This window comes from Eucalyptus grandis, chromosome 6 (assembly GCF_016545825.1).
Source record: "Eucalyptus grandis isolate ANBG69807.140 chromosome 6, ASM1654582v1, whole genome shotgun sequence".
Lineage (NCBI taxonomy): Eukaryota > Viridiplantae > Streptophyta > Magnoliopsida > Myrtales > Myrtaceae > Eucalyptus > Eucalyptus grandis.
The window spans coordinates 23963578-23977120 of NC_052617.1; the positions used below are offsets into that span (position 1 = coordinate 23963578).

General features: G+C 36.7%; 1 pseudogene; it reads right to left on the reverse strand.

Annotated features, from left to right (window-relative positions):
• Positions 1-3147: 3147 nt before the first annotated feature.
• Positions 3148-12222, reverse strand: LOC104451734 (annotated as a pseudogene).
• Positions 12223-13543: the final 1321 nt, after the last annotated feature.

Below are 13543 nucleotides of genomic sequence, written 5' to 3' on the forward strand. Positions count from 1 at the left end.
TACTTTTTCTGGCCTATTATAATCCTTTGGCCAACAATTCTTATATCTTTTCACATAATTGAAATTTATATTAAGAAATTGCAATATAATTCGGGAAAAGTAAAGACTGAAAGTGAATGGAGATTTTTACTTGCTATAAAAAGTGAACTAGAATTACAATAATAATAAAAAAAGATAAAAAGGAGTGAGTAGATTATTTTTCTTAGCTAATTATCATATGTAAGGAAAAAAAAGACAACGAAGATTCTTTACTTGCAAAATTTTTTCATGCTCAAACAACCTACTCATCCTCTCTTTAAATTGTATTTTAAACCTCAACACTTACAAAACGAGATTCTTTACAGGCAAGATTTTTTCATGCTCTTAGGACTACTGGACCAGATCCATCATAGCAATTGATTATGTAGACCACACAGGTGAGTCTCACATGATAAATGCCTACAATTGCATTGAATTGATAGACCGACTCCAGGCAAGAGATTCCTTATTTACACTATACCTTGAATGGTGATAGTTTATTTTAGTTGAAAAATTACCTCTATTTAAAGGTTCAAAGGCAACTAACCTAGGAGTCATGTCTTTATATCGGCAATATTAATGTTTTATCAATTAATGTGGTAGGATGGAAAGTACCAAAAAAGTTATAAACCTATTACATTTGTACTAATTCAATTATAAACCTTTTAATTTAATCAATTTAGTCATAAATCATTTCACATTCGTACTAATTCAATCAATTTGGCCAATTTAGGATAGAAATCACTGACGTGAATGTCGGTCATCCTACGTGGCAATGCCAATGTTGGCGTGAACATTTTAAAATAATTTTTTAATAAATTTTCGTTTTTTTTTTACTTAGTGTTGGTAAATCTAGGTGGGGCTTAGGTTAATTGAATTTGGACTCGGTTAAAGTCGTGAACATATTGGGCTTGAATCATTGAGCCCACTTCTTTTAGTCTTGTCACATACCAGGTTAGATCCACATTTGGACTGGGCCTTAGGGCCCAGCCTGAGTCCCTATTTTCCGAACTAAAAAAATAATTTAAAAAAATTAAAAAATTCTGAAGAAAAATTATTCTTTTTAAAGTTAGGAAAAAACTTTAAGTTAGTTTTTGAATAGTTTTCTCTTAAAATTTGTGAAAGTGCTTAAAAAAGATATTATGCTCAAAATTGAACAAACTTGAAAGCTGTACAAAAGGGATTGAATATTCATGGAAAGAAATGTTGGCTTGTTGTTTGCACATTTCCATTGTTCCAATTGCGTTCTTTTGATGCATGGATTGATGTTTCCTTAGCCTAGTTAGGAATTGAATCCTAGGACTCACGATTGGTATAAAACGTAGGGCACTAGATGATTAATTAGTGTAATACCCTTGATTCTCTTCTATGTAGCAGTAAAGTGATTCTCCCATTGCTTTATTTGAGTATCTAATCGATTTATTATAAACTGATTAGTGACGACTCTTAGATAGAAATAATTTTGCATGTTAGTTGTGAATTGGTACAAGCTCGAAGAGCCCAAGTTAAGTCTAGACTTCTATTAGTCAAATTTTATGTGACTCACTTGAGGTTAGGTTGCAATAACTATTGGATAAGAACTTTTGCAAAACGTTATTTATTTATTTATTTGACTGGGCCTTTAAGTTTATTTGTTTTCATTTGTATTGGCCCATCTATTTAAAATATCGACGGAAGCGCTGTAACATGGCATTAAGTTGCAGTTAATTGCCATTCTAGCACCACAAGTGCTATCAGAGGTGGCTATTAAAAGCATTAGATAATATGAAAAAAATAATCTTTTTAAAAAAAAATTAAAGACGCATTACTCGAAGGTCAACTACAAGAAAAACAATCAGAAAAAAAGCATGTAACTAAAACACACTTGAGATGTGTTTGCGTTTGGATTAGAATTTTAGCCTTAGCACTGGACCAACAAAATTTGGTGACTACTTTAATATTTCTCCCATAATTCCATAATTTTTTTGTTTTTTTTTTCAACTCTTGTTGAGAGACGCTTTCTTGAAATACTTCGGATAAAACAAATGCCCGGATCAAGTTATCCTTGAAAACCAATTAAAAGTACATATATTTTCTTTTTGTCAATTTTGTTCATGACTATTCAGTAGATTGTGACTGGTTCTTTACGTTGTCATTCTGAGATATTATGTATAATCATGGTCTATTACTAAAAATTAAATTTTCTAAGCCTTTTTTTTTGCTTGAAAAATTGTCTAGGCCTTTAATTTGTAAAATTTAGGCAGCAATAAAAAAAAAAGAAAGGAAAAAAAGAAAAAAGAATCCACTCTACAATAAAGTTATTGTCAAGTAAATTCCCTTTTCTCGATCTCATTATCCTCTCACAGGTTTGTATAAGATCCTTTTGTTCTTATTGAATTAACTAAGATAATGCAGATCCAAGAGTCCAATAGGTTTGACTATCACCCTTGATCATATTTATGAGATATCTTATCATGGTTGGAATATGTGGCATTTTTTAAGCTCTGAATCTGTTTGTCTTTCCCACTCTCACTCCAAATTTAACATCTAACCTCAAATTAGATTAAATGAACTATAAATTAAGAGAAAATAAAGTAAATTGAGATTTTTTTGCCATCATGTCAAATTAAGATCAAATTATGAAAAAGATAAAAACGAGTTAAGGGACATATTTTTCTAGCCTATTTTTGTCTTTTTTGGCCAACAATTATTATCTTCTTTTTTTTTCTGTAGAAACGAAAATTACATTAAGATTAATTGTAATATAATTAGGGAAAAACAAAGATTAAAAGTGAATGGAGATTTTTACTTGCCATAAGAGTGAATTGGGATAAGATTACGAAACAAAAAGTATAAACGAGTGAGTCGAGTTTGTCCTGACCTATTATTATTATATGAAGGGAAAAATGAAAACAAGAAAAGATAAAGGGAAAGAAAGATTACTATAATGTCAAAATAGCAATGAGATAAGTCTACTTCAATGCACAGCTTTAAATATATTATATTAGATTCTCACACTTAAACAAGCACAAATGCTTGCACAAACATAATTCCAGAGCAAATGGCAACATAACACATATTCAAAGCACACATTCAACCCTAAAAGTTTTTATGGGCAATTACTACACATGTTATTGTAGGAATAAAGGATCAAAAGCAGGAACATGTTGAATCTCCCAGACAGGAAAGGCAGCTTGACGTCGCAAGTTGGCTCGCCTCATCAGTCATTGGAAACTTAGCGGAGGTACGGATTTTCACATCTACTTTGAGATTGGTCTCTTCAGTGTTTTCTTCATCCCTCGAGCTGAGTTGCCGAGCCACGTCACTCATTGCCGGCCTCTTCTTACTGCTTTGGACCAAGCACCTCACAGCAATCTCAGTAACGTGTCCTACTCTCTCCATTTCATCTTTACTAGCGGCCTCAAAGTTTATGACATCGGAGAGGGTCCCGTCCTTCACAGAAGTGATAAAATGAGGGATAATATTGATTGGCTCTCCAGATTTATTAATGACAGAACTTGTAGGCTTCTTTTCGGTGAGCAACTCCACAAGGACAACTCCAAAGCTGTATACATCACTCTTGATTGTTAGCTTGTCACTGGTTGAATATTCTGGATTGGTGTAGTCCAAGGTGCCTTCTGTTTTGGTGGCTCCAATATGACTATGCTCTGGTGATATAAGTACCAAAGTTTCGAAATCAGATATTTTCACCGAGTATTTTTGATCTAGAAGTATCTTTGCTGACTTGATGTTTCCATGAATGATTGCGCAGGAATGCATATGCTCAAGTGCAAGAGCAGTTTGGGCAGCTATTCTGAGTCGATTTTTCCATGATTTCAAGATGTGTGACACTTCTAGATGGATGTATTGGAAGAGGGTAATATTCGAAATGTATTCATAAACTAACAATGGTATTCTAGTCTCCAAGCACATGCCTTCGAGCTTCACCACATTTTTGTGGTTCATTTGTGCCACAATTTTAAGTTTATGCTGGAAATCCCCCTTCATTAGAGACTTGTGCACATCTTTAGGCTTCTTGACAGTGACCAAGGTGCCCCCTTTTATTCTCCCTCTATAAATAGAACTAAAACTGCCCTCATCGAGCTTATTGCTATCATCATAGTTCTCAGTCGCTTTTGCTAGCTTTGCCTCCTTAAAGATTTGAACTCCTTGTTGTTTCAGGTCCTTTCCTCTATTTCGTTTGAAGTTTATCTTTCTGATTCTCCACTTCCACGTGAATGAGATTGAAGCACCAACATATATGCAAACGACGGGTGCAAGGATCACTGCCAACGAATATATGTTACTAGGAATGGCCTCATGGGTGAATTTTAAAAGAAAGGAGTGGCCTCGGAGATAGCTTTTATAGGGTCAAACAAATTCCAGTCTTAACAAATTAGCCAGTGTGAGACAATGTGGAAATAGGCACTTTTATTGGCCTATTATAATCCTTTTGGCCAACAATTCTATTATCTTTTCACGGAAATGAAAATTATATTAAGATTGATTGCTATATAATTAGTGAAAAGGAGGCTAAAAGTGAATGGAGATTTTTACTTGCCATAAAAGTGAACTGGAATTATAATAAGAAAAAAAGAAAGATAAAAAGGAGCGAGTAGATTATTTTTCTGACCTATTATTATATGTAAGTAAGAAAAAAGACACGAAGAAAAGATAGTAGGAAAGAGAGATTATGTTAATGTAAAAGTGGCCATATGTCAGCCTTTTATAATTTTACCTCAGTGCACAAATATACATATATGATATTAGATTGTGACTCTCAAACTTGCACAAATGCTTGCACAACTATTAGTCCAAAACAAATGGCAAACATTACATATATTCAAAATACGCAATCAACTCTTGGATTTCTTATAGACAATTAATAGACATGTTACCATAGTAATAAGGTATCCGATGCTGGAAGCTACTGAATCCATTCCCAGATCAGAAAAGAGAGCCTGTCGTCCCATGTTGGCTCATCTCGGAAGTAATTGAAGTCGCATGGGAGTAGGGGTTTTCTTCAAGCACCTCACCTTCAGTCTCTTCATTGTTTCCTTCAACTGTTGAGCTGTTGAGCTCACGGTTAATTCTAGTGAGTTGCTCGGCCACTTCCCTCATTGCGGGCCTCCTCGCACCACTTTGATCCAAGCACTTCACTGCAATCACAGCAACCAAAACTATTCTCTCCATTACATCTTCACTAGCGTCCTCGAAATTTATGACAACAGAGAATGTCTTATCCTTCACGAAAGAGATGAAATAATGGATGATATTGATTGACTCTCCGGACTTAGTAATGAAACTTGTTGGCTTCTTTCCTGTGACCAACTCCACGAGAACAACTCCAAAACTATATACATCACTCTTAATTGTTATCATACCAGTAGTTAAATATTCTGGATCAATGTAGCCCAGCGTGCCTTGTATTTCATTGGCTAAGACATGATTACGCTTTGGTGATATAAGTACCGAAGTTCCAAAATCAGATACTTTTACTGAGTAATTTTGATCCAGAAGTATGTTCACTGACTTGATATCACCATGAATGATTGGGGGTTTTGCGTAGGAATGCATATAATTGAGTGCAAGAGCTACTTCGGTGGCTATTTTGAGCCGGTTTTTCCATAATTTTAAAATGGTTGACGCATTCTAATGGATGTGTTGGAAGAGGGTACCGTTCGAAATGTATTCATAAACCAGCAATGGTATCCTAGTCTCCAAACATATGCCATGGAGCTTCACCACATTTTTGTGGTTTATTTGCATCACAATTTCAAGTTCATGCTGGAAATCCCCCTTTATTAGAGACTTGTGCATGTCTTTAAGCTTCTTGACCGCAAACATGATGTTCCCTGCTCTCCCCCTATACACAGAACCAAAACCGCCCTCGCCCAACTTTTTGCTAACATCATAGTAGTTGGTTGCTTTTGCTAACTCTACCTTCGTAAAGATTCGAACTCTGTGGTGTTTCAAGAGAACTCCTCCATTTCGTCTGAAGTTTTTCTCTTTGCTTCTCCTCCTCCACGTGTTAAAGGCTAAACCACTGACAATTAAGAAGGAGAGGGCTAGAATAATCGCTGCCAAAGAATACATGTAACTAGATTAATAATTCAAGCATGTAATCCTTATACGGTCCACATAATTCTTCAAAGAATTTAATTTCAAACGCACAACCCATTTAATTCTTTTTACATAATCTGCGTCTATTACCATTGCTTTGGATGCCTTTCAAAATATAACAAGGATTATACATGTTATGTATCATGTAACAATCCTTATGAAAGTCCTTATTTAGAATTTGACATGCATTATTATAAACCGAATAAGTAATTAATTGAACTCAATTCAAGTACATATTACTAGCATCTACTATTACTCCTTCCAATGTCTTTCCTTGATTATGATGAAGGATTGTAATAAAAAAAAAAAGAAAAAAGAAAAAGAAAAACGAGAGGAAGCATTCATCTCCCTCCACTAATGCAGGAAAATAAATATCGCCCAAATTCACATTTAGTTAAAACTTACATGTGGATAATATATATATAACCTGCCAATTAAAAACTTGATTGAAGGATATATACTCTAACTAGAGATAAAAGAAAATATAACCATATTTATATACCTATTAATTATTTCTCTAAAACTAATTTCAACCACCTTGAAATGGAAAATTGCCACAACTCCGTGACCTGTGTGGGGGGCACCGCTATGGAATTAATTTCTGCCAGAAAAACTAATCCACTTACTGGTTGGCCACTTTAACATTTTTCTTAAGATAGCTACCACACCTATATTCCCAATATTTTTTTGTGTCATGAAAAAATATATACCCTCTTGCCATTCCATTTAGGATATATTTACATAAATTTATCATATTTATATCATAATGAATAAATTTCAAAATTTTAGCGGCACAAGAAAAAGATCAAAATATTTGTCCCAATGAAGATAATTTAAAATCTTTTATGACATTAACCCTTTTCCTTATTTTTGCTATTTCTATGGGAAAGAATGGCTCCTTGGATGAATTTCAAACAGAACTTGTCGCCTCATGGGCTGGTTTTCTAGATCCAAACAAGCTATTACCTTCACAAATAAGTCGATGTGGGACAATGTGAAGATGAAATACACAGTAAACAACTGTGCCACATTACTGACCGAAAGTATAATTTGCATCTTCTTTAAAAGCAAGGCTTGTCAGGAGAAGCGATTGTCCTTTGAATTTTAATAATAATAATAATAATATTATTCCTATAAAAATAATTACAAGTAAATTAAACGAAATAAAATATATGTTTTTCTTAAGAGTGTACAAGAGGTAGAGCTAATGCTGTCTCGACTTATGTCCTGCCCAATGCCGTGCGGGGCTTTTTTTTTTTTTTTACAAGGTAATATTTACAAGTGAACGGTTTCATTTATTTTATTTTATTTTACTTTATAAGGTAGCAGTTATGAGTAGTTTCAGGTTCTGTCAAGGTATCTTCTAGAATCTAGAACCTATTTGTTTGAATAGGTTTCCAAAATATTTGGGGACCTGGAACCTACCCAAAAAACTAGAATTTACCTTGTTATAGATTCCAAAATCGATTCCAGGGTCCATCCGTTTCAACCGTACTCTTAATCGAACAATTGTAAGTAATGAGCACCATTTACTACAATCTACTGATCACCATTCATATTTAGACACATGGAGATTATGAAATATTAACAAAATAAAAATCTCAATTATGAATATTGTCGGAAATGAGAGCTTAGACTAGTAAAATCAAATTATATTATTGGACACTATGGAATGCCGTAGGATCGCATAAAAACATAGAACAAGAAGAATAGAAAGACTTGCTCCAGGTTGTAGGTCCTTGGTTCCACCTTAAATCTGGAACTTTTTTGTTAGAACAGGTTCTCCAATTTTTTTGAATTTGGAATTTACTATGTATATGCTATAACTTGGAATCGGACCGATTCCACCGATACGATTCTCAGGTTTTTGATTCTATTCTAAAACCATAGTTACCCCTAATGGCGTCGGTGGGACACGGATTGCTTGTGTCTCGTGCCCATCCTACAAAACCCCACTACGGCAAGCTTTTACGCATGGATCCATTTATTTTTCTTTTAGCTTATTATCGAAACTTTGACATTTAATTTTATATTTGCTTAGCTTCAATAACTTTAAATACGTAAGATAGATCAGAAAATGTCTTTTTATAGTCCCGGAAAAACTAATTCATTACCGCCAAATCTCAATTAAAATATGGATTATTATATCATACTCTGCCAGCCTCATCTCAAATTGCATTAGCAGTATAATTCTTTTTTTTCTGTTTCTCTCTTTTATTCTCTTAAATAGATACTCTTTTGATAGATAATCAATTGAAGATCTTGAGAACCATTCATGGGATAATACCTAGATTTTTAACCAAATCGAAACTCAACCAAGACATGCAAGTCTGAATAATAATTACTGTAAAAGGATTTGTTAAAAAAATGAAAATAAAAAAAGCCCCAATCCAATCAATGGGTGTGATCGTTGAAGGTGCGCTGAGTATCTTGAATTTTGGTAATCCAACTGAGCTTCATCAATCTTGAAGGTCGTCCTTATTGGCAAGTTCACCAAGAAATGGCGTTTCGCCTTCTTGTCCATCTAGTGCTTAAGGGCCACTATCGCTACAGAAACTCACAAGAGAAGAAAGAAATTTTGGGAATTTATACCATTATTAGGGCTTTTTTTTCCTCTTGAAATCAGAAACTCTAGTTGGTCGTTTTGGTGCAAGATTTGTAGGTTTGGTTGAGTAGGAATTTTCACTTAGAGGTGCTTTGTATACTCCCACAAACGAAGATTCAAAGTGGTAGCTTCAGAAAAGAAGGGCCAAAAAGAAAAAAAAAAAAGACGAAAAAGGAGGAATAAGAAAAACAAAGGACAGATATAATCTACGTTAGTAGCCTGCGACTGAGCAGAGACAAATGGCAGCTTGTTTGCTCACTGCTTGTGCTACCGGGGAATACACCGGCTAAGTGTGATATATTAATAATACATAAAAAAAAAAATGTCAAACTTACTGCAAATTCAATAATGAATTGATAAGAGTATGAACCATCTAGTGAATGATGAGGGGTAGTAGTATCCAAGGAGAAATTTGGCAAATGGCTTCACCATCACCCTGCATTCCAAATGGGCAATAGCATGTGTAGTTCCCATCCGTATTCTGGCACTTTCCACGGCATTGGTTTAGGTTTGAGTCCTTGCATTCATCGATGTCTACATTATGTAGAAGAGAAATTGAACCGTTATCTCGTTTGTGGTAAAAACTAATTGAACAAGTCTGTGCATGGATTATAAGATAAATAATGCTAAATCATTTAGGTTTCAGTTATAGTAATGTGACATGTGTCCACTCCCTTTCAAGATGTCTTTTCTTTCTCTACTCTTAGTCTCATTCCATGCCGAATCTGAGCTCAACAATGGCATTGTTCTTTGCCATCGATTGAGATCGACACTGTCTCGAACTCTATATACAAGATCCGTTGAGGGCACACGAGCTAGGATAGGATCCTGTGTACAGAACCTACGGAAATTAAGCTTTTGCAATAATGCATGAATACCTACGTTGCAAAATTCAAGCGGGGGGTCGTATACGGTCACTGGGGACGACGACTGAGCCTAGGAAGGAGGAGGTCGATCTTTACATGCATATATAAAATTATAGATATAGCTTTTATACTACGAGTAAGGTGGATATGCTAATATGCATATATATCACTAAATATGATGGACTCGTCAGATCTAACGCTTTAGATGCGCTATAATATACGTCCCATGTTGAATATGTGTATATAGGAGAGCAGGCACAAAGGTTTGAGAGAGAAGGAAAATTCATTGCTGTAACGTGGGAATAGAGTTGCTAGAAATATTGATGATGATGTTCGTAGGGTGGGGACTGTGACCTTTGACTTATTCTATTAGGCAAAACGTTGGAATCCTAGGAGAAACACATGCCCAAGTTCAAATTTATTCAATTGGGCCTATCTTAATCATTGAGGAAAAATTACCAAAAAAGTCTAAAACTTATTACAATTATGCTAATTCAGTTCTCAACCATTTTTTTATTTTTTTGGTCAATGGAGTCATGAACCTTTTACATTTATGACAATTCAGTCCATCTAGCCAATCTTAGTCAGAAATCATTGACATGAACGCTAGTTGTCCTATGTGGCGCAATTGGCGTTCATGTGGACAATTTTAAATAATATTATAATGTTTTTCAAAATTTTCAAATATTTTTGTTTTCTTTCTCTTTCTGATCCCCCCTTCCTTCCTCCTCTAGCCGGTCACTAGAGGCTCGACCTTGCCATTGTTGGCTGAGGTCGGCCTCGCCTAGTGATGTTGTGACTAGCTAAAGGAAGAAGGGAGGGAAGAAAAAAAAAGAAAGATAAAAAAAAGGAAACATAAAAGAATAAATAAATAATTCGAAAAATTATTAAAATATTTAAAATGTTCACGTTAGTGTCGGCCGCATCATGTATGACGGTCATTGTGCATGTCGGTGATATCCAATGAAATTTAGCCAGATTGATTGAATTGACACAAATACAAAAAAAAAATTATGACTTAATTGGCAAAAAAATGAGGGTTATAACTAAATTGATCCAATTACAATAAGTTTATAACTATTTTAGTAATTTTTCCCGGTTACATGCTCAACGCTAGATATTAACTTAGATCTAGGCAAGATTACCTAAACTTACATAGACCTCTCATTAAAATTAGCGATAAGTGCATTAGAAGTGTTAAAATTTGTCACAAAAGTATAATTGAGTTTTAAAACTTCCAAAATTTTTAATTAAGTCTTAAAACTTATCGCAAAAATGTAATCGAGTTCTAAGCTTTTTAAAAAATGCAATCAAAGAAATGACTTAATTAGACTACTTTGACAAGTGGAAGACACTAGCACGTAAATCTCATCTCCTTCACTGCGGAGGAGACATTCGGGAGACTTGTCGACTCTGAGATGAGGTACGAGGCAGACTCGTGAAGAGAGAGAGAGAGAGAAGGAGAGAGACCGCTGTGGTGGTCCAAGGCCCATGAATGCTGACGCTAGGCTCGCCTAAGGTGGTGGGCGAATGACATGGCGGCGGCAATGTCCAGAGGTGCTAGCCGGAGAGTGGAGGTAGTGGTTGAGGAGAGAGAGAAAGGGCGGCACAAATTAAACGGCAGCTCATTAAATGGGTAAACTAGATGGAATCAATGCGTAGATACAGTACTCTCCTATCTGGCTCTTGCATGGTGATTAATAATTAGTTATCCACACGGTTCGGTCGAGGGTGATAATTCATGAGTCTTATATGTTCATTACCTTGACACCCGTGGGAGCGATCATAGGGAATCCCCTCGTACCCAGTCTTGCAAAAGCAACGATAACCTGGTCCATCCACGAAGTTAACGCAGTTAGTGTTGCTGCCACAGGCATAGCTCGACCGGTTCGACATTGCCTGTCTGCAAGTCACGTCCCATCCGGCCATCCAGTCCAGAACAAGGTCCGCCCTCTTGCCCAAATCATTGAAGCTCGGGAGTGTCCTTCCGGAGATATTGAATGCCCTTCTATCCACCACGAAGGCCACTCCACAGGGGTTGAATCCCGAGACGAACTTATGTCCGTCGATGGACGACATTCTAATGCGGAGAGTCTTGAGCCGCTTCGGAATGGATGCTTGACAGCAACCGTAACCGGAGAAAGTTCTCTGCTTGGCAAAGTCGACCGGGTCGCTGCAATAGGAGATGCAGCCGCTCTGGAACATCCCATCTTCGTCGGATATGAGTGCGTAGGTGTCGCAGCCGAGGACCGTGAGGTCATTCCGGGTGTCCGACAATCTGTACTGTGGATATGAAGTTAGATTGATGAACAGATTGCCGCTTCTGTTTGCTGAGTGGCCATCCTTGTTGTAGCAGTCGTATAGTTCGGGGAGGCCGACGACCATGGTGGAGTCCCCGACTGAGATCTTGCGTGTCGGAATATTCCCCAACAGTAGTTGCTCACGGCTCCCAGAGGTATTGCAATGGAGCAAAAAATCTCTGGACAGAGCACACTGGGGTTCGAGCCCGAACGGCGGAGGTACGGACACGTCCCCACACGCAGGTGAACACTTTTCGGCCACGGTGGGAGCGCCGCCTTGTCGCAACCACCAGGCCACAGCCACCAGTAGAAACCGATGCACTACCTTCATTTCCAAAAAACTATCGCAAACTCTCTCTCTCTCTCTCCGCCCTTTTTGGGACCTTTGCGCTTCTGTCCTCGTTCACGGAGTGGGCTTCAAGTATGAGCCCGAGCCGTTCACCCCAACCCATTATATATTCACATGGTCCATTGGTGAAATTAAGGCGTTGTTCGTTTCATGAAAAATGTGACGATTCCAAAAAATAATTTTCTAGAAAAATGTAATTATTTTATGGTGTTAAGATGAAATTTGAAAATGAAGTGAAAAATATTTTCTACTATTCAGTAAGAAATATCTTTTCCTCTATACATTCTTTTCAATAATTTTATTATTATTTTATTTTTAAAATTGATTTTGATTTTTATATTTAAAAATCTTTTTTTCTTTTCTTTACTTTGTTTTCCTCTTCTTCTGTCTTGGTTGGTCGCCGGCCACGGTAATAGCTGACGATTGGCCACGGGTGAGCCTTTAGCTCATTGGCGAGGGGAGCTCAAGGCTCGCCCACTTTGGCGCTCCCTAGATTGGCAAGCGTGAGCATTGAGCTTGAAGCTCACCGATTTGGCAAGGCTTGCGGCTAGCGACCTCAGAGCTCACCCAATTGGCAAGCCTCAAGCTCACTGGCCTCGGACGTTGCTAGGTTGGTGAGCTAGAGATTTTCTTTTTTTTTTGGAAAAACAGTAAATTTACCATGGTCTCAAAGCACAATGACTTGAATTCCAACACTCCCTCTCAAATTTTCTTGCCTGTTATTCCTATTATTTTCATATTCTATCAGTCTTTCTACTCATTCATTATCTAGAAGGAATATAATCACGTGTCAACTACATATAAAATTGCTTGTATAGAGAGAATTTTGTAGTAGGTGGTGTTCTAATTAGATTTTTATACACAATTGGGGAGAAGATGGGTTAGACACTGCCCCCTATGAACACATGAAATCTTCTCAATGAGTTCTTAAGAGTCGTGGTGAAGTATACTATATGAAAAAGGGTTTGATTTATAAATATTAAGTACAACTATTACCATGAATGGACCTAGACTTAGAACCAGGGAAGGAGAGTAAATTTTCTGCAGGTATGCATCCACATGGGCGAACCTAGCCCTTCGGGGACGGCTTTGCGTAAAACCACTCAGCCCTTTAGTTCAGAGCCTAGAGACACTCAGAGATGCCAGGATGGAATCGTTTCTAACCTACCCAAGCTGCATTTCTTGAAGGATCCTACCAGGCTGGAGAAGAGAAGGGATTTAGAAAGCCATGGAGATTTTCACAAAGCACACACTTTACTTCAGAGGACTCTGCCTCAAACATTACACCCTCCTTGCCTTATAT